Genomic DNA, 21707 nt, shown 5'->3' with positions numbered 1-21707 from the left:
TCTGGACCTACATAATTCTTGAAGGTATTTTTATTCCATCTCAATTGCCCCCAAGCTTTCATTTTCTTTGAGCCTAATAAAAGAGTAGAAGCTTTTTGTTATTCTGATAAAAATAGCCCTGTAATATAGCCTAGCCAGAACGATACAAGGATGTTAGGGCTTATTCTAATAATGCATAACCTTGTTAGGACTTATTCCGAAAATGTAGACTATACAATCACACTCTGAGAATTTCAAAGCAAATACAACATTTCATGAAAATTTCGTCTGCGGAAAATCGAAAGCCGGCACCCATGTAAACGTAGACTATACAAGCACTACTTTTGCCATTTCACAAAAATTTCATCCGTAGGATCGACACCCATGTATATGGGCACTTTTTAGGACTTTCACCATGGACATTTAGGCCAACTTATTTCAATGAGACGCCACTTACTTCCCAGATTCACCCATTTTTCTCAAAACAATAAACATTTTCAATGTATAAATTTGAGATAATGCTCGATGCAAATGAATAATAAAAATGGTTTTAATTCTCTTAATTCTCATGCAATTTCTACAACAGTCATAGCTATCTTTCACCGATAGCCCAAAACAGATATTTCTAAACAGATAAATAATTATCAATAAGGATAAACTTTCCAAATTTTAATATGTGAGTGATAATACATATCCAACTCCACAATCCTCATTAATATCAATCTAATTTCACAATTTCAACATCAATCCCATTATTTATACAAAATAAACATTTGAAACATTTAGGGCAAAACCCTTTGTTCTTCTAAAATCAATCCTAAATATCAAAATCAACCACTTCATCATAACTCAACTTTATTTTCAACACCACAATCATTTTCAAGAATCCATTTGAAAACCCCTATTTTGATCTTTAACCCAAAACCCTAGATTTTGTTTCAAAAATTCCAAAAATCACAATATCGTTTATAAATAGCAAATAACTAAGTTAAAACTCATAAAAAGTATGAAGAATCCCTACCTCAAGCTTTAGAAGATGAGAGAGAGAGAGTGAAAAAAACTCAAAGACGCCGAAAATCAACTTTTCTCTGATTAGAATGAAGCCCTCGTTGAGCTTTACCTTTTTAACAAAGGGACACTGGTGAAAAGGTCGACGGATCTAGGTGTATTTGAGTGAAATCAATGAGTTTTACAGAGAGAGTGAGAGAAAATAGGGTTTTGAAATGTTTAGAGAGAGAGAGAGAGAGAAGTGAAAAAGCGGCTCATAAAAGTGATTTTACAAATTGATATACGCGTAGGTCGCTCGAGCGCAAGATTTGTTGCTCAAGCGTCCAGACACAAAAGATATGACCGCTCGAGCGAAGACTACAAACTCCCAAAAGTTTTGCAAACAAAAGACCCACGCTCGAGCACCAAAAGCACTGGTTGAGCGAGCATCTCTTGAGCGCAAGAAGGAGCGTTCGAGAGAAGAATTCCAACTTCCATTATCTCTGCAGACTTGCAAAAGTACTTGAAGTTCACAAAGACCGCTTGAGCACAGGAAGTGTTTCTTGAGTGAAAAAACCAAAATCTGGGCAACAACCATTTTGAAAAACTAACTCCCGCCTTGTTCCAGACGCAACTAAAACACAATGATAACCAAACTCAATGAAGAGTAAGATGAAATAGGACATGAAAAATTGTATACAACAGTAAAATCCGAATCCAAAATATCAAATAGGTCAGGTCTAAACTAGAATCGCTATAGATGCCTGAGTGGAAGATTGAATAAGAGGGGAATCGACTGATACAACCCAAGGGGAGGAAGTAAGAACTTTTGATATGTTCTTTACTAATGCCAAATGCGAGGTGTTCCCGGATTGTACAAATTATACTTTGTTGAAGTTTGTGATTGATGTGCATAATACGAAGGTAACAAATCATTGGAGCAATAAGTCAGTTGACATGATGATAGAGTTTCTAACTAAACTTTTATCGAAAGAAAATTTGGTTCCAAAGTCAACTTATGAAGCTAAGAAAATACTACGTGACTTGGGCTTGTCAAATAAGATCATTGATGCGTGCATAGATGATTGTATTATTTTGGAAGGAGAATGCAACACTAGATAAATTTCCGACTTGTAAGACATCTAGATACAAGATTAATCGTGGAAGGGGTAAGAAGATCCCCCATAAAGTATTGTGGTATTTTTCTTTGACACCAAGGTTGAAAAGATTGTACATGTCAAGGAAGAGGGTTGATTACATGAGATGATACGAAGACAAACGAGTGGACGACGAGGCATTGAGGCATCCTGGTAACAGTGATGAGTGGAAGGAATTCAATGCACAACATCCCAAGTTTGCCTTGGAGCCTCGAAATGTAAGGCTAGGGTTGGCCGTTGATGGGTTCAACCCTTTCGGGAACATGAATAACTCCTACAGTTTGTGGCCTGTCATACTCATTCCACACAACTTGCCAACTTGGTTAGTTATGAAGGATTCATTTTTCATGATATTATTACTTATTCCTGGAGAATCGTAACCAGGGATTAATATTGACGTCTACATGTGACCATTGGTGGATGAGTTAAATGAGTTATGGACAAATGATGCACTAACTTACGATGCCTCCACTAATGAGACTTTACGAAAGAACACAGCTTTGTTATGGACAATACGCGGTTGGCTTGCATTTGGGGACATATCTGGGTGGAGAACAAAAGGTCATTATTCTTGTTATACTTGCAATAATGAACCATATTTTGAATCTTTGAGAAGTAAGACTGCGTACACTAACCATTGATGTTACTTGCCTGAGAACCGCCCAGAAAGGCGAAAGAGTAGGGCTTACAATGTAAAAAATTGAGAAACGGAAGAAATTTTTGGAGTTGCCAGTGGAAAAGATACAAAAGCAGTTGGACAACGTGACAGGTGTCATATATGGAAAGCATCCAAGGAATAGAAAAGGACCCGTCAAGCACCTAATTAGACAAAGGTAAGCATCTTTATATAAGCTACCCTATTGGAAGAAGAGAAAACTTTGACACAACATTGATGTCATGGATGTGGAGAAAATTTTTAATGAAAATGTTTTCGGAACTATATTAGCCATTTTTGGGAAGAACAAGGACACATACAAGGCACAATTAGACTTGGAAGATATGGGTATATGGAAAGAGCTATGGTTAACACAACGACCCGATGGGTCATATGTCAAGCCTTGAGTAACCTTTTCATTGACACCTGGAGAGAGAAAGGGTTTCTTTGAATTCTTAAAAACTGTCAAGTATCCAGATGGGTATGCAGCAAACATATCCAAATCGGTAAATGCAAGAAATGGTAGATTAACAGGCTTAAAAAGCCATGACTACCATATACTTATACAAAGAATTCTTCCCATTGGAATGCGTGGTTACGTGGATAAAGAAATTAGCATAACACTTTTTAAGTTAGGCAATTTCTTCCAAGCCCTATGCTTTAGGACACTAAGGCGGAGTGAAATGGAGAAATTAGAGGAACGTATAATACACATTTTTATGCAAGCCAGAAAAGATCTTTCCTCCAACCTTCTTCGATGTGATGATCCACTTGGCTGTTCATTTGCTTCGTGAGGCCATTCTTGGAGGACCCGTGCAATATTGATGGATGTACCCAATTAAAAGGTATTTTTTACAATTATACTTGTAAATGAGATGTGCGTAATTATGTTGCATGTGTAACTATACTTTTAATTGGTTCTCTTTTCAAGGTTTCTTGGAGCATTAAAAAAGTTTGTGAACAACCGAACTCGACTAGAAGGTTTAATTTCCGAGACTTACATTGTCAAAGAGTGCATTACTTTTTGTTCAATGTATGTTGATGGGATTGAAACTGTGCATAATTAATCAGAATGGAATGAAGATCATGGTGAACATCAACAAGGGTTGACAATATTCACAAAAACTGCACATCCAATTGGTCTAATCACACGGGATGCTGAAATGTCTTAATAAATTCGTGATATTGCTAATTGGTTTGTATTGTACAATAGCCCAGAGATAGAGAAGTATTTGGAGTATGTGTTTCATTGAATTATGTTTATGTTGTGTTTTTATTAGTGGTATGTAGTAATCACATTTTTTTTTTTTTTTTTGAGTAGGGAACACAAAAATCTATTACAAACTTGAGCTGGACTTGACTGTAGACACCCCATTTTTAACCACCCATAAGACTTAGGAGCCTCAGGTTGAACACTCAACGATGAAATACTACATTGTACAAACGTTCAATTTCCTCAGCAAAAAGCTTCAGTTTTGAGTTTCAGAGCCTAGAACCTTGCACTTCCTTCGGACCAAAACCTAATTTTTTTTCTAGCCTGACCACTCCGAGGCCTGCTAGCCAACAGGTGGCCGGTCGTCCCCTTACATGGCTGGCCAGCAATGTTTCCCAACTGGCAGATATTTTGCTGCCAACTATCTCTCCATGTGCATGCACTACACCAGCTGGCTCAATACAGATATTTCCGATAGAGGCACATTTTTTTATATATATACTTGACCATCTTTCTTGATTTTAGGTTAGAAAAATTTTGCTAAGAGCCCAAAGCTTGCCAAAACACTCTCCCTCTCTATCTTACAACATACATACACTTCCTAAATCAAAAATTTGAGGCTTCTTGTTGAGGTTCTTGAGCCAAAATTTTAGCCCTTGAGAATGAACATCTTGTGGTTTGTGAAAAAAAGAGTGTCTTCTCTTCAAAGGTACAACTCTTGCCATCTTTTGGCTACTTTTCACTCTTCTTTTTCTTGTTGTTTATACTCTGTTTTGGACTTTTTTTTTTGGGGTGAAACTTGTGATTTCAAAGCTACCAAGGGTGGAAGGGTTAACCACCCGTGAACCTTATTCCAAGCTTATATCTTTGTGTTTTCCATTTGTTTCTCAACTTTTAGCTACTGATTTTCAGAGTTTTCAGAGGCTAAAACATGTGATTTTAAGGTCTAAAAAGTGGAAGGGTTATCCACCTTTACTTAGGCTTGCTTACTAGCTTTGTTCCCTTCTTATTTTTGCTTACTTTTTCTAGCTTTCCAAGATACTTTTCATCACAGTTTTTACTAATTTTGGGGATGTTTTAGTGTGTTTACTTAGTTTATGCTTTGCATATTATACTTGTGTTGTTGTAAGTCCTCATAGGTTTGGTGATCTAGGCCTTAGACACCAATCTATTTGAGTTGATAGCTTTTATTTCGTAGTTTTCATACATATACTTACACTTGTAATAACCATATCTACAACCTCCCCCCCCCCCCCCTTTTTTTTTTTTTTTTTTTAAGAGTTGTTTCAAACAATTGATTGTTGTTTAAGGCATGAGAAAGAGACCTTCTATGCTTAATGGTTTAATCTCTTCAGAGGTTCATTACCAGGGTATTACATCTCTCTCATGCTAAGTGCAACTTCTTGTTTGACACTTCTTTTCATTAGTGGATGTAATTATCACTTTTGGACAAAATGAATAAAGAATGGCAAGGTAATGTAAAAGAGGTTAAAATTGGACTAAAAGTGATAACATCAGTAATAAAATTGGTTTAGGTTCATTCGGACATTATATTGAACCTATTGGGTCTCAAGTCATTATACTCTTTATTGATGTTAATGATTCGAGAAGCAATGTCTACCACTTCTCTTGAGGTAACTCCATGATAGGGAGGAGGTTTTGTTGGTCTTTAATTTCCATTTATTGAGCCTTTGTCCCATCGATTCATAAATCATCACGCAATGAGTTTGTGTCAATTGATGGTTTGTGAATTGATTCTACCTTTCCCTTAATTAGTTTCATGATATGGAGAGGTATAAAGGATAAACACCTCTTGGAAACACTTTATTTTTGCTCTGTTTTATTTCTGTGACAGTAGGGCAGTACCGAAAAATAGTGGCTGGCCGACCACTCTATTTTATGCAAGTAGTATCACTTTCATGGTAGAACAGAGCAGAAGTTAGGGCAAAAACAGATTAATTTTCTGACTGTAAACAAAATAGTTTTTGCCAGCAAAACAGAGGAGTTTTTGGGCAAATGTTCTCGTTCATGCATGTGCGACTCTTCACTTCCTGTGGCCTGTTAAATTAATACTTAAATAGTAATATGTTGCACTTAATTAGTAGTTTCATTCAAAACTTGTAATAGTTAGTTAAGTAGCATTAATTCGTTGCTTTAGAATTGTAATAATTAGTCTAAGTCGGACATTTGGACCCTCTTGTATGAGGGCAAACTTGTAATATTATGTTTGTCTTCCAACTCCCATTCTTTCTCATTTTTATTTATATGCTTATGATGATATCATCATGTTTTACATTTTCATATCATTGTCATGTCTTGTGCCCATTTTTGCATGCATTGGGTTAGGTTCATCACTTTAACCTAGTTGTTATTGTCTACTTAATTGAATATGTGCACTATTGCATGCTTTGAGTTATGCTATATGTCATGTTAAATAAACCGAATCTAGTAGTTGCATTTTGTATGTGTTGCATTAGTCACTTACATATTAGAGCATAAATTTGTTCTAACCATTTTCTTCTATTTTGGCTTGCCTCGATTGAATACTAGGTGAGCCTTTTTTTTTTTTGCTTTAGCACATTGCATGTATGTTTGTGTTGCCATATCAAGCATGTTTACCATGAGGCTAAGTGCTTAGTTGATATAACTCTTGAATGTCGGTGGATGACGGCTTTTTCGCTTAAGTTAGGATGATTTGATTAATGTGCATATGAGCTTACTTTTTCAAGTAGCACATATTTAAAACTCTTTTCACAAACATAAAATCGAAGCATTCCGAAGTGAGTGACTTAGTCTATACTTGTGTGCCTCACATAGTATAGTTAGCATAATAATTGGAACAAGAGCATATAATGTATATAAAAATCTCATCATGGTTAGTAGAGTGTAGACACCCCATTTTTGATCGCTCTTAAGACTTGGGCGCCTCAGGTTGATCACTCGATAATGAAGTACTACGCTGTACAAATTGTTCAAGTTCCTCAACAAAAGAGCTTTGGTTTTCCAACTCTAGAGCCTTGAATCTTGCACCACCTTTGGACCAAAACCTGCTTTTTTCCCAAAAACCTATTTTTTCCAAGCCTGACCACCCGGAGGTCAACAGGCCAACAAGTAGAAGGCTAGCCAGAATTTAGGCCGTCCCCCACCTGGCTGGTTAGTCAGGTTTCTCAGCGGCAGATATTTTGCTACCAACTGTCCCCCCATGTGCATGCACTACACCAGCTGTCTCTATGCAGCTGTGTTTGATAGAGGCACTGGTTTTTCTATATATACATGACCAACTCTCTTGAAATTAAGTGAGAAAAAAATTCCAAAAGCTCAAAAACTTGAAATTCTCTCTCCCTCTCAATCTTGCAACACACATACACTTTACCTATACTTCCTAAACCAATATTTTAGCTCTCCTTGCTGAGATTCTTGAGTCTAAATTTTAGCCCTTGAGAGTGAATACTTTGTGGTTTGTGAACAAAGGAGTTACTCCACTTCAAGAGGTATAACTTGTGCAATCCTTACACTACTTTTTCCTACTCTTTTCTTGCTAATTTCATATTGTTTTTACATAGTTTTTTTTTTTTATGGGCTAAAACTTGTGGCTTAAAGTTATTAAAGGTGGGGGGGGGGGGGAGGGAGGGGTTAACCACCCTTCTTTGAACCTTATTTTCCAAGCTTTTGCCCTTGCATTTCCCATCTATTTTTCATCTTTTTCCTATTATTTTTTAGAGTATTTCAGAAGCTAACAATGTGGTTTTGAAGTCCTAAAAATGGAGGGGTTAGCCACCCCTCCTTATGCTTATTTACTAGCCTTCAATTCTCTCATATTTTAGTTCACTCTTTCGTTTCTTTTTCTTTTTCTTTTTTCACTTTTCCATGTTAATTCCAGCATCATTTTTGTGAGTTTTAGTACTATTTTAGTATGTTTACTTCATTCATGCTTTGTATAGTATGCTTGTAAAGTTGTAGTCCTCACAGGTTTAGTGGTTTAGGCCTTAGACACCAACTTATTTGAGTTGATAGCTTTTATTTTATGTTTTTCATACATGTGTCCAAACTTGTAACAATCATCTCTGCACTCTCCCTCCTTTCTTGATTTTTTTTGTTTGAGAGTCGTTTCAAACGAGTGTTGTTTAAGCATGAGAAAGAGACCTTCTATGCTTAATGGTTTAATCTCTTCGGAGATTCATTACCAGGCCATTATATCTCTCTCATATAAAAAATAACTTCTTGTTTGACACTTCCCTCCCTTTAAAACTTAACTCTCAGTTTTGGACTAATCGATTAAAGAATGGAAAGGTAATTAAATGAGGCTAATAAAATTAGACTAAAATGGTAAAAGAGTAATAAAATCAAATTGGGTTCAATCGGACGTTAATTGAACCCATTGAGTCTTGAGTGGCGTCTATCTCCCAAGATACAATGATCTTCACAAATTTGTAGAAGCACTTCAAACAAATTTGTTCGGCGAACTAAACATGTGATTTATACTCTCTTTAAATTATTCTAAAACTAAATATGAAGAATAAATGCACTAGAGAGAAAATTAGACAGCAATGAGACAAAATAACAGACTGAATTTTTTTTCCCCACCCCTAGACTGCTGGAATCGGATTGTATTTATATGCAAATTTCCAAAGCCCCGAACAGGTACCAAACCCCGAAGTCAACAGGTGCAAAACTATTCACAATTTGAATATATGAATTGACCGTTGGTCAGAACAAAATTTCAAACAAATGAAAAAAAAAAAATGAGCCGTTAGTGGAACAGATTCCTTCCACCTGTTTGGAAAATTTATTATTAAACTATTTGGTATATATATACTAAACAATTAGAATATATATATATATATTAAAAGATTTGAATAGTTTAATAAATAAAGGAAGAGGTACAAACTTTAGGAAACCACTTAGGAACCCAAAAATTTGAAATTTAGAATTAAATTAAATTCCCACAATAATTTTTTATTGAAAAAATTCAAATGAATTTTATCTAAAAAAAAGCAATTAATGTTAGACTTGAAGAACGACGTTAACTTCCCATTCACTCATAAATGATTTTGATGTTCTGTCTTCACCTCTTTGAACCCACTCCAAACAACGTTTGGGGCCCACTCAAATTCGGGCTCAAAAATATGCCTCATTAAACAATTTTTCCAACAATCCCCCACATGAATGGAATTTGACGGAGAAAAAATGCAACAACATGATCTAAATACAGAGAGTACAGAAATCGGAAATATTCCGCAAAGGATAGGTAGCTTTTGGCTTTGAACGTTCCCTTGTGAGACACTATCGGATTTACTAGCTAACCAGTGAACATGATGTCTTGAACTGATCAGCCATTTGTGTAAACCAAGACAATAGAACTCACACAGTATATTCCCAGACACAGTTTAGTTCTCACTATTGTGTTCATTTTAGCCCTGAACAACCTGGCCTTTCATGAGTGCTCTAGAGAATTGTAGCCCTTCACAATTCTCATAGAACCGGCCCAGTTTACACTCATATAGGTGATTCTTATGAAGAGTATCCTGCCATACTCCACTAGGTTTACCTAGATATAAGAACCATTAAAATTTTACTTAACCTCAAACGCTGCAGACATCACTATTTCATCAAAGAAATGGGTAGGAGTTAGACTCCTCAGTGATCCTTCTGAGTCAATCACAACTCGGTTGTCCCTTTGAACCTAGATCTTGGGATCTCCAGTCAACTAGGTTGGGTTGCCGTTGTGGTAACTCTTATTTAATAGGCTTAAGTCCCATTCCCCTCGATAAATTCTCAACTAACTCTCTTGCTAACCCTTTGGTTAGTGGATCCACTATGTTGTCTTTAGACTTAACATATTCTATGGAAATAATTCCATTAGAGAGTAGCTGTCTTACGGTGTTATGTCGATGACGAATGTGTCGTGACTTACCGTTATACATATGACTCTGTGCTCTACCTATAGCTGATTGACGAATACAATGTATGCATATAGCAGGCACCGGTTTTGGCCATATTGGAAGATCTTCAAGGAAGTGGCAAAGCCATTCTACCTCTTCCCCTGCTTTGTCTAAGGTTATGAATTCAGATTCCATAGTAGACCTAGCAATACAAGTCTGTTTGGAAGATTTCCAAGATACAACCGCCCCACCAAGAGTAAAGACATACCCACTGGTGGACTTCGAGTCTCTTGTATCCGATATCCAATTTGCATCACAGTATCCTTCAAGTACTGCTGGATATCTAGTATAATTAAGCCCAATGTTACGAGTAAATCGGAGATATCTAACAACCCTTATAATTGCTTTCCAGTGTTCTACTCCCGGATTACTCGTATATCTACTTAATTTACTTACTGCATAAGCTATATCTGGGCGAGTGCAGTTCATCAAGTACATTAAGCTTCCAATAATTTGGGCATACTCTAATTGAGAAATACTTTCCTGTATATTCTTAGAAAGATACAAATTAATATCTACATGTGTTCTAGCAAGATGATCACCATCTTTGCTGAATTTGTCAAGTATTTTCTCAATGTAATGAGATTGTGACAGAGCATATCCTTCTGATGTTTTGGTAATTTTCATACCAAGAATTATATCAGCAATGACCATGTCCTTCATGTCAAAATGTTTATTTAGCATTTTCTTGGTAGTTTTAATCATATCATTATTACTACCTATGATGAGCATATCATCTACATAAAGACATACAACGACATAACCTTTGTCTGTGTTTTTAATATAAACACATTTGTCACACTCATTAATTTTAAATCCATTTGACATCATTGCCTTGTCAAATTTCTCATGCCATTGCTTTGGTGCTTGTTTTAAACCATATAATGATTTAACCAATTTACACACTTTCTTTTCTTTTCCTGGAACAGAAAAACCTTCTGGTTGTTCCATGTAATTTTCTTCATTTAACTCACCATTTAAGAAAGCAGTTTTAACATCCATTTGATGAATTTCTAGATTGTATAGAGATGCAATGGCAATTAGCATTCTAATGGATGTTATTCTAGTAATCGGTGAGTATGTGTCAAAGTAATCAAGACCTTCTTTTTGTCTAAATCCTTTGACCACAAGTCTTGCCTTGTACTTGTCAATTGATCCATCCGCTTTCAATTTTCTTTTGAAAATCCACTTGTACCCAAGAGGTTTACAACCTGGTGGCAAATCCACCAATTCCCAAGTGTGATTTTGCAAGATGGATTCAACTTCACTATTGGCAACTTCTTTCTATAAAGGAGCTTTAGGACTGGACATAGCCTCTTTAAAAGTTAAAGGCTCATTTTCTAACAAAAATGTTAGGAAATCTAGACCAAAAGATTTTGAGGTTCTAGCACGTTTTCTACGCCTAAGTTCCTCTACCTCATTTTGATCTAACTCTTGTTCTTGATCATGTTCTTGATCCTGAGTAGTAATATCTTTATGAGATCTTTTATTGTTACTAGTCTCTTGTCTAGTCTTATTTGAAAATACATGTTCAAAGAAAGATGCATTCCGAGATTCAATAATAGTATTTACATGCATTTCAGAATGTTCTGATTTATGAATCAAAAACCGATATGCACTACTATTCTTGGCATAACCAATGAAAATGCAATCAATGGTCTTAGGACCTATCTTAGTCTTTTTAGGACTAGGAATAGCCACTTTAGCCAAACACCCCCACACTTTTAAGTATTTGTAGAATGGTACTCTTCCATGCCACAATTCATAAGGTGTTTGATTCACTTTCTTTCGGGGTACTTTATTTAAAATATAATTAACAAAAAGTATTGCTTCCCCCCACAAGTTCTGAGGTAATCCAGAACTGATTAACATGGCATTCATCATTTCTTTTAAAGTCCTATTTTTCCTTTCAGCAAATCCATTTTGCTGAGGTGAGTAAGGAGCGGTGGTTTGATGAATTATTCCATATTCTTTACAAAATTCACCAAAAGGTGATTCATATTCATCACCTCTATCACTTCTTAGTTTCTTGATTTTCTTACCAAGTTGATTTTCAACTTCATTCTTATATTAATGAAAGTTTCCAAAGCTTCATCCTTGGTTCGAATTAAATAAACATAACTATATCTAGTATAGTCATCTATAAAAGTGATAAAATACTTTTTCCCACCTCTAGTTTGAATTGATTTAAAATCACAAATGTCACTATGAATTAATTCAAGTGGTTCCGTACTTCTTTCAATTGAATGAAAAGGAGTTTTAGATAATTTTGCCTCAACACAAATTTCACATTTATGATTTGAATCAATGTCAAATTTAGGTAAACATTTCATATTAATTAATTTACGTAAAGATCCATAATTAACATGTCCTAGTCTACCATGCCATAAATTTGAAGATTCAAGCAAGTAAGAAGAAGATGTATTATTATTAATAACTGAGGGTACAACGGTCATTACATTTAACTTGAAAAGGCCATCAGACATGTAACATTTTCCTACATACATCCCATTCATAGTAAGTACAAATTTATCACTCTCAAATACTAGCCTAAACCCATTCTTGCTCAATAGAGATCCGGAAACAATATTCTTGCGAATATCCGGTACATGCAGCACATTGTTGAGAGTGAGTTCCTTTCCAGATGTCATCTTGAGAACAATCTTTCCTTGTCCTTCAACTTTGGAAGTTGAGGAGTTGCCCATAAAAAGTTGTTCACCATTGTCTACTGTAGAATAAGATATGAACATCTCTTTGTCGGCACAAATATGGCGAGTAGCACCAGTGTCCACCCACCATTCTTTAGGATTTCTGACAAAATTTGCCTCGGAAACAACTGCAGAAAGATTGATGTCATCGACACCATTGGAAATATTGTCCACTTCGGTCATATAGGCTTGAGCAGGCTTTTTACTTGTTCTTCTTTTGCTTTTGCCTTTGCTACGACAATCTTTGGCCCGATGTCCCTCTTTGTCACAGATGTAACATTTGCCATTAAACTTGTACTTTTTATTTTCCCCCCCTTTAGAGCCTTGTGATGGACTTTCTCCAAAAGACTTTCGTTTCTTGATTTTTGAAGCATGTTCCACCACATTTGCCTTAGACTCGATAGGATGCTTACCAGCTCGCTTTTCAGAATTGCGGTTGTCCTCCTCAATCCTTAAACACACAATTAACTAGTCTACAGAAATTTCTTTGCGCTTGTGTTTGAGGTAGTTCTTGAATTCCTTCCAGCCTTTTGGTAATTTTTTAATTAAGGCTGCAACTTGGAAGGTTTCATTGAGAGACATGCCTTCTGCGTGAATGTCATGCATGAGTTGGAAATCTTAAGCTTGGCTGATCACAGTTTTTGAATCAACCATTACAAAATCTAAGAATCTGCCAACCACAAATTTCTTTGTACTTTTTCTCCAATGATTCCCAAAGTTCCTTTGTTGTCTTGATTGGACTGTAGACGTTGTATAATGTGTTGTCAAGTCCATTCAAGATGTAATTCCGGCAAAGGAAATCGGCAAGTTTCCAACCATCAACCGCAGCAACCACTTGCCGGTCGGTTTCATCATCTTTTAGGATAGGAGCATCTTCACGGAGGAAACGAGCCAGGTTCAGAGTTGTAAGATAGAACAACATTTTCTGTTGCCATCTTTTAAAGTCAGTTCCTAAGAACTTCTCTGGCTTCTCTCCATGATTTATTGGTACTGTCACCACAAGAGAGGGGGTTGGTGCAATTGCAGCCACCACAATAGTACTTGTTTGTGCATTTGTTTCAGTAGCCATCAATTCCAATTTATAAAACAAAATTATCATTAGAATTTACACTACACAGAAAATTAAACCAAATTCACAGAATTAAATTCTGTAAAAAATAAAAGAAACAAGAATGTAACTTTTATTTTTCAATTAATTTGGAAATAAAATAAAATTTTATTCAACCAAATTAATTCCACACAAGAAATTAAATTCTATAAAATAAAAGAAATAAGAATATAACTTTTATTTTTCAATTAATTTGGAAATAAAATAAAATTGTATTCAACCAAATTAATTCCACACAAGAAATTAAATTCTGTAAAATAAAAGAAATAAGAATATAACTTTTATTTTTCAATTAATTTGGAAATAAAATAAAATTCTATTCAACCCAATTAATTCCACACAGGAAATTAAATTCTGTAAAATAAAAGAAATAAGAATATAACTTTTATTTTTCAATTAATTTGGAAATAAAATAAAATTTTATTCAACCAAATTAATTCCACACAAAAAATTAATTTCTGTAAAATAAAAGAAATAAGAATATAACTTTTATTTTTCAATTAAGTTGGAAATAAAATAAAATTTTATTCAACCAAATTAATTCCACACAGAAAATTAATTTATGTAGCACTTCAATAATTAAAATACTAAAACAGAATTTTAAGTAATGAAAACTCAGAAAATAATTTCTAAAACCCCAAATTAATTTTTGAAAAAATTTCACAAAAATATATTCTGAATTGTTAATGATACCAGTATCGTACTACTAGTTGTCAAAGAAAATAGACAGTATATTACTACTATCTGTCAAATAACATATAATCACTATTTGTTTTTCCAACCAGAATATTATTTTGAAAATCCACAGAAAATAATTTTTCTTAAAATAAGAAAGAGAAAAGGAAACAAAACGAAAAATTCTGTAAACAGAATAATTCGAATCTGTCTTAAGATTGTTGGAACAATATTCTGTGTAAATAAAATAAATTGAAATAAATCAAACAAAATAAAATAAAACTTACAGAATTTATTTTGTTGAACCGAATCAATAATTAAAGACCAAATCGAGTGTGTGACACTCTGTCCTTAAGACAGATTCGCCCCGCTACGGTGCTTACGGTTGAGTGGTGTCTATCTCCCAGGATACAATGATCTTCACAAATTTGTAGAAGCACGTCAAACAAATTTGTTCGGCAAACTAAACCTGTGATCTATACTCTCTTTAAATTATTCTAAAACTAAATATGAAGAATAAATGCATTAGAGAGAAAATTAGACAGCAATGAGACAAAATAATAGACTGAATTTTTTTTCCCCACCCCTAGACTGCTAGAATCAGATTGTATTTATAGGAAAATTTCCAAAGCCCCGAACAGGTACCAAACCTCGAAGTCAATAGGTGCAAAACTATTCACAATTTGAATATATGAATTGACCGTTGGTCAGAACAAAATTTCAAACAAATGAAAAAAAATGAGCCGATAGTGGAACAGATTCCTTCCACTTGTTTGGAAAATTTATTATTAAACTATTTGGTATATATATACTAAACAATTAGAATATATATATATATATATTAAAAGATTTGAATAGTTTAATAAATAAAGGAAGAGGTACAAACTTTAAGAAACTACTTAGGAACTCAAAAATTTGAAATTTAGAATTAAATTAAATTTCCACAATAATTTTTTATTGAAAAAATTCAAATGAATTTTATCTAAAAAGAAAAAAAAATTAATGTTAGACTCGAAAAACGACGTCAACTTTGCATTTACTCATAAATGGTTTTGACGTTCTGTCTTCACCTCTTTGGACCCACTCCAAACAACGTTTGAGACCCACTCAAATTTGAGCTCAAAACTATGCCTATATTAAACAATTTTTCCAACATATATATATATATATATACACAAACATACATGAAACACAAATTGTCACGCCACCACGTGATGGACCCCTCTATTTGTGTTGGTTGTGAGGACCAAGCTGGCAGACTCAAGAGACAAATGAAGAAAAATACACAACCATTTTAAACCGAGATGCTGAGAAGATTCATTAAAGTTGATGGCAAGCACAAGCAACAACCAAGACCAAGACTCTGCAGATTCTACTAACCCAGTTAATTTATTTATTTATTTATTTTAACAAGCTTGCTAACAACCATATTTGATACCATTTTTTGCATTGCTTTTGTTCAAGATTTCGTTAATGTGAGAAAAGCAACAAAGAGTTCAAAATTTCAAATTATCTTATTTCACACCTTAACTTTTCATTGTTTACCCTATATTAATACACCATTAATTATTTGAATACACACCATTACACAAACCAAAAACTCTTCATCTTCACCACTATACACAACAACAAAAAAAACCACAATTTTCATAACAGAGACCAACAAAAACCATCTTCGTTAGTCGTGATCCCTATCGGCGGTGGAGGTTTCATTTGGCCTCCATCTTCGTCGATGTTGATCTTCATAGTTGGAGTTGAACTCTCGCCGTGTGTCATCTCGTCGTCTCATTGTTTCATATCACCAGCGGATGCCTCCATCTTGTTGGTGTTGATCTTCATTGTCGATCTTGAACTCTCGTCTCTTGTCGTTGTTTCAAATTCATTAATTAGTTATGTTCATAAATACATAGTTGAATAAACTTAATGTGTACAAAAATTTATATTTGAACAATATATATAAATTTAATTTATTTTAACCGAACTAACTTAAAATGTTCAATTTTTTTTTTATGTATGAACATTTAATATTTGATCAATCTTAATAATTTAAATATTTGGTTAATCTTAATAATTTGAACAAAATTGTTTTGTTCAAATATAAATAATCGAACATTGTGTAAAAGTTCAATTCTGGTTATCTGAACACGATGAACAAACCCATCTTCCCAACATACGAATGAGATAAATAAATAAAAATAAAAATAAAACTAAGTTATAAACTAACATTTTCAATATTCAAATCAAGTTTTCAATTATTATACCGGAACCAATCATCTCAGTGTCACCCATGGTATGTAAATCTTCAAAACTAATTGATTTCAATATTCTTAAATTCTAAATCTTCAAAGACAATAATTTTTGAATTTAAAAAATAAGTATAATAGAAAAGAGAATGAAATTAGCTAATCGATAATGAATTATATCATAAATATATGTTAATGGTGAAGATGATGAAGAAATACAATGTTTATATGTTAAAACCCTAAACCTTATAGGAATGATGGTGTGTGAAAAGTATTTTGTATTTTTAAATATGAAAATTTTGAATTGGTAGAATACATCTCTTGTTGTCTTTAACGGTCATTTCATTGGATGATGTTATCGGAATATAAATTTGATCGATTAATGGTGTGTACTGAAAGTATTGATGGTGTATAAATAGAATTATCCCTCTTTATGGGAAAATTCTATTTGCACACCATACAAACTTTCAATACACATCACAAATATGTTTAGATATGAATTTCTAAACAAAGATCAAATGTTCAGATTTAAGGTTATGAACAAAAATAAATTATTTAAATATATAATTCGTCCAATTATTTATATCCGAACAACTATTTTATTTTCATAAATTTGAAGCAGAACATTTAATATTTGTTTAAAAATTTATATTAAGAAATATTTGTGGTGTGTATGAGAACTTGTGCAAATAGACTTACCCTTCTTTATGCGGCGCGTGTGATACGTGAGCTGCTAAGTTTGATGAAAATGCCGACTGTTGCAGTTTGGAGCAAGCATAAAGGCTTTAAGTGTGACAAAGTAACATTGAGGGGTTCGTGTTTTATGAACATAACCTTAGGGGTGAAGTGTAATTTATTTTAAATTTTATTTTATTTTTGGCTAGAATTTCTAAAAATTAAATAAATAGTACATCAATAAAAATTAAATAAATTTACTTTATTTTTTAATTGTGATTTTAAATTTTATTTTATCTTACCTAGTATAATACATTATATTAAAAACAACACCAATAAAAATTACAAGTGTTAAAATTTGAACTAAGTATAAAACAAAAAGTCAGAACCTTCTAACACAATGGATGCATTAAATGTCCTAATACAAATTAGAATTGGTTATCCAACAATAATAGAAATTCAAGTGGGCAATATCACAAGAGAATATTTTATAATTTTTTTTTTGAAAAAAACAAAAATTAATTTAACAAAAATAAACATCAAAAATATATATTTGAATTTACAAGAAAAATATTTTCTTCATGTAACTAATTTTTAAAAAATCTTACACAAGTTTTTTAAAATTACACCAAACATGCCCTAAATACTTAGAGGGCAAAATTTTCTTTTTACCAGCTAATCTAAAGGAGGGGTAGTTGAACATTTGAAGGACAAGATAGTCCCACATATAGTAGACTAACAGTCTGATCAAACTATTAGTCGGGTCTATAATTTTTTAACTAAACAACGGATCAGGTAAGATATTGGACATGAAGTCCAATCCCACCCTTCAATAGTTCCAAACAAACATTGTTATATGATGATGATCTTCTCCATTGCATCTATGTAATAGAAAATTTTTATTATATATCTAATGGTTATGAAAAAGGAATGCAAAATTATAGTTATTTTAAATTAAAAAGGGCGAATTACACTAACAGTCCCTATAGTTTGGGGCTAGTGTCACTTTGATTCTTAACTTTTTAATTGTGACACATTTGACTCTGAATTTTGAATCTTGTTCCAAATAAAGACAATTGAAAATAGCATTGCTCAATTTCAAGGGTAAAGTCATCAATTTGATAAAATATAAACTAATTTGACAAACATAAATGTCAAAAAAATATTTTTGAATTTTTAAAAATAATTTGTACCCACCAAAGATAAAATTATGCAAAATTAATAAATCTTTTAAACATTTATTTATTTTACCAAATTAATTTTTATTATGTGTTTGGATGATGATCATGTAATGAGTAGTTGTTAGACTTTTAATGTATAATCGATATATTTAATATATGATACAGCGATCCCGATTTTTTCCCGTCATTTATCGTATTCCGGACTCGGGTTCCGTGGTTGTATGTCGTTGTCTATACCTTATTTCCATCATTTACTCTTTGAGTTTTGGAATGTCTTGGGCGTGATTAGAACAGGTTGGTTGCTATTTGGTCTACAACCTTGTTGCCCAGAATTTTGGTCTTCCGCTCGAGCGAGTCCTTTTGCGCTTGAGCGGGGTTTGCAATCTTTCAGTACTTTGTGCATCTGCGAAAATTCTGCAGAAGTGTTTTTCACGCTCGAGCAGAGTTTCTTAAGCTCGAGCGGGTCTGAGCTCGAACGGCCCCTCTAGCGCTCGAGTGATTGTCTGAAGTCTGTAAAATACTGGACGAGTGTATTCTACGCTCGGGCGGGTCTCTTTGCGCTCGAGCGGGTAGTGTTTTGTTGTTGTTTCTTGGAGCTCAAGCGGCATTTATTGCGCTCGAGCGGGTCAAATTCTTGTGTCTGACTCTCGAGCGTCAAACTCTCGGCTCGAGCGGACTATATATATATCAGATCGCGAAAGTAACTTTTTAATTCACTTTTTCTGTCATTTCTCTCTCTAAAACTTTCCAAAACCCTAAGTTGAGAGGCTCTCTCTCTAAAATACCTTCTCTCTCTACATTTTGACCTAGATCTAGTGATTTCCTCACCCTCATTCCTTTGATAAAAAGATTGAGCTCTTCAAGATCTCCATTTTCATCCGAGTAGAAGTTGATTCCATCATATTTGGAGTTCATCTCTTGCGTGGCTCACCTTCTCTTCTTGAGGTAGGGATAATCTACTCATTTCTATGAGCTTTAACATAAATATTGGTCATTATATATAAATGGTTGGTTTGGGTGAAGTTAGGGTTTGAGTTTGAATATTTAAAGAGGGGTTTCCAATTGTTGGATTCCATTTGTACATGAGGTCTTGAAAATGGGATTGTTTGTGTGAAATGGGTGAGATTTGACCTTGGGAGCAATATTTGAGAAAATGGAGAAAATGCCCTAATTTGAATTATAAAAGTTATTTGCATAAATAATGAAAATGATGTGGAAATCTGAAATTGGTTTGAAAATCATGAAATTGGAGGAAATTGTGATTAAATGGTGTAGTTGGATTGATGAATCACTCACCTATGAAAAATGTGACAAATTATCTGTTGAGATATTTGTTTATCTGTTTAGATATATCTGTTTTGGGCTATCAGTGGAGGATGTCCATGATTGTTGTAGAAACTGCATGATGATTAGGTGAATTGAAACTAATCAATTGGATTATGTCATTGAATATGATGGTTGGATGTAAACATTGTATATGTGATTGAATTGGCCATTGTATATGACGTCGTGTTTAAATACATTGCATATGTATCTTTGTTTGGGAGGAGATATGGGATGTACTCCATTGTTTGGGAGGAGATAGGGGATGAACTCCATGGATAATTAAGTTGGCTGGAGTATCCAGGGTGAAAGTCCCAAAATCTTATTTATATTTGGGTGCCGATTCCCTCGGACATAGTTCCGTAAAATGGCAAGATATGGAAGTGTATGAATGATGTTTGTGATTGAAGTTTTGATGAATGCATTGTAGTCTCATTTTGAATTGTTTATATGATAATGAATTATATTAATGAATTGACTTGGGTAAATAACTAGAAGTGAATTGAAATATGGATACTAATGTTGATTGATTATGGAAAAGGTTTAAGATGGTTTATAAGTGTTGAACATTTATCGAATGTTAATGTTTTAGTTAATTCTCATATACTGTTTAGCGTATCTCTACTAGGCATTGGCTCACCCTACTTGGGACACTATTTTTCAGGTACAGGTGATATGCCGCTTCCAAGGTCTTAGCTTGGGAGGTTTAGGAGTTAAAGACTCCGTTTTGTTATTCATATTTTGTGTTAAATGTAAATTCAAGCCGAGGGCTTTTCATGTAAAGAGCTAGAACTCTTCTTTTGTTGTAACCAAGTGATAACTTGGAAAGCTGTAAGCCCGTAGTGGCACTTACTTTGTTGTTAACATGTAATATTTTTGTAAAGAAAACTCTAATGAATGAAAATATAAATTTTTTACTATGATTAAGGATCTCATGAATGATTGTGTCATGTTATATTTTGAGGGCGTTACAACTTGGTATCAGAGCGTATCGGGTTTGAATACTTTGGGTACCTGGGAAGTAGTTAGTACCACAATGGGTTTGTCTCGCTTGTTAGAGACTTAAGTGTGATGTTATGTGCTTATATGATAACATGTTTATGTGACTATATGGGTATGGGATTTAGTTTCTAGGATGTTGATCGGGTCCATGAGTTTCTGGCAGTCTTGTTGGAAAGGCACTTGATTACTACCATTTCTAACTAGAACTCTAAAGACGCCACGAGACAGTCATTATTTGGAAATGAAATTCGTAAGTGTCTATTTGATTATGTGCCTATGTGTAGTGAATTACTATTGTCAATTGTGTTAGGACGCGCGTGAAATAGCTTCAGCACATTTGTGAATGTGCTAATCCCTTTGTTACCTTTATTAGGATGTCAGGACGAGGTCGTGGTTGTAGGCGTGGTAGGCCAAAGAGGCAGGAGATGCCTATACTGGATGAGATTCCGGTGCAGGAGGAGGGAACTGGTTAGGTCAATGTGGTCGAGCCAGTAGGTCAATAGGCCATGGGCGTCTTAGCCCGTGAAATGGCCAGAGCATTGAGGGAATCCATGGACATTCTCAGGGCTGAGAATCAAGTCTAGGCCCATGTAGCTGAAGTTGGGCCATCCTTTCTGAAGAGGGAGTTTTTCCGGTTGAACTCGGATGAGTTTTTGGGGGATCCTAAAGAGCCACTGAAGGCTAAGGAGTGGCTAGAGAGCAGATGACAAAGACGTTTGAGATGCTTGGCATCGAAGATGGGGGCTTGCGAGTGACCTTGAAGTCTGTCCAGCTGAAGGGAGACGTGGGTCAGTGGTGGAAGTATGTGCGGGGGCGCATTGGTGGGACTTGGAAGGCCTTTGTTGAAGCCTTCCAAGAC

This window comes from Camellia sinensis, chromosome 1 (genome assembly GCF_055761805.1).
Source record: "Camellia sinensis isolate YWXY chromosome 1, ASM5576180v1, whole genome shotgun sequence".
Classification (NCBI taxonomy): Eukaryota; Viridiplantae; Streptophyta; class Magnoliopsida; order Ericales; family Theaceae; genus Camellia; species Camellia sinensis.
This window is presented reverse-complemented; position numbering follows the sequence as displayed.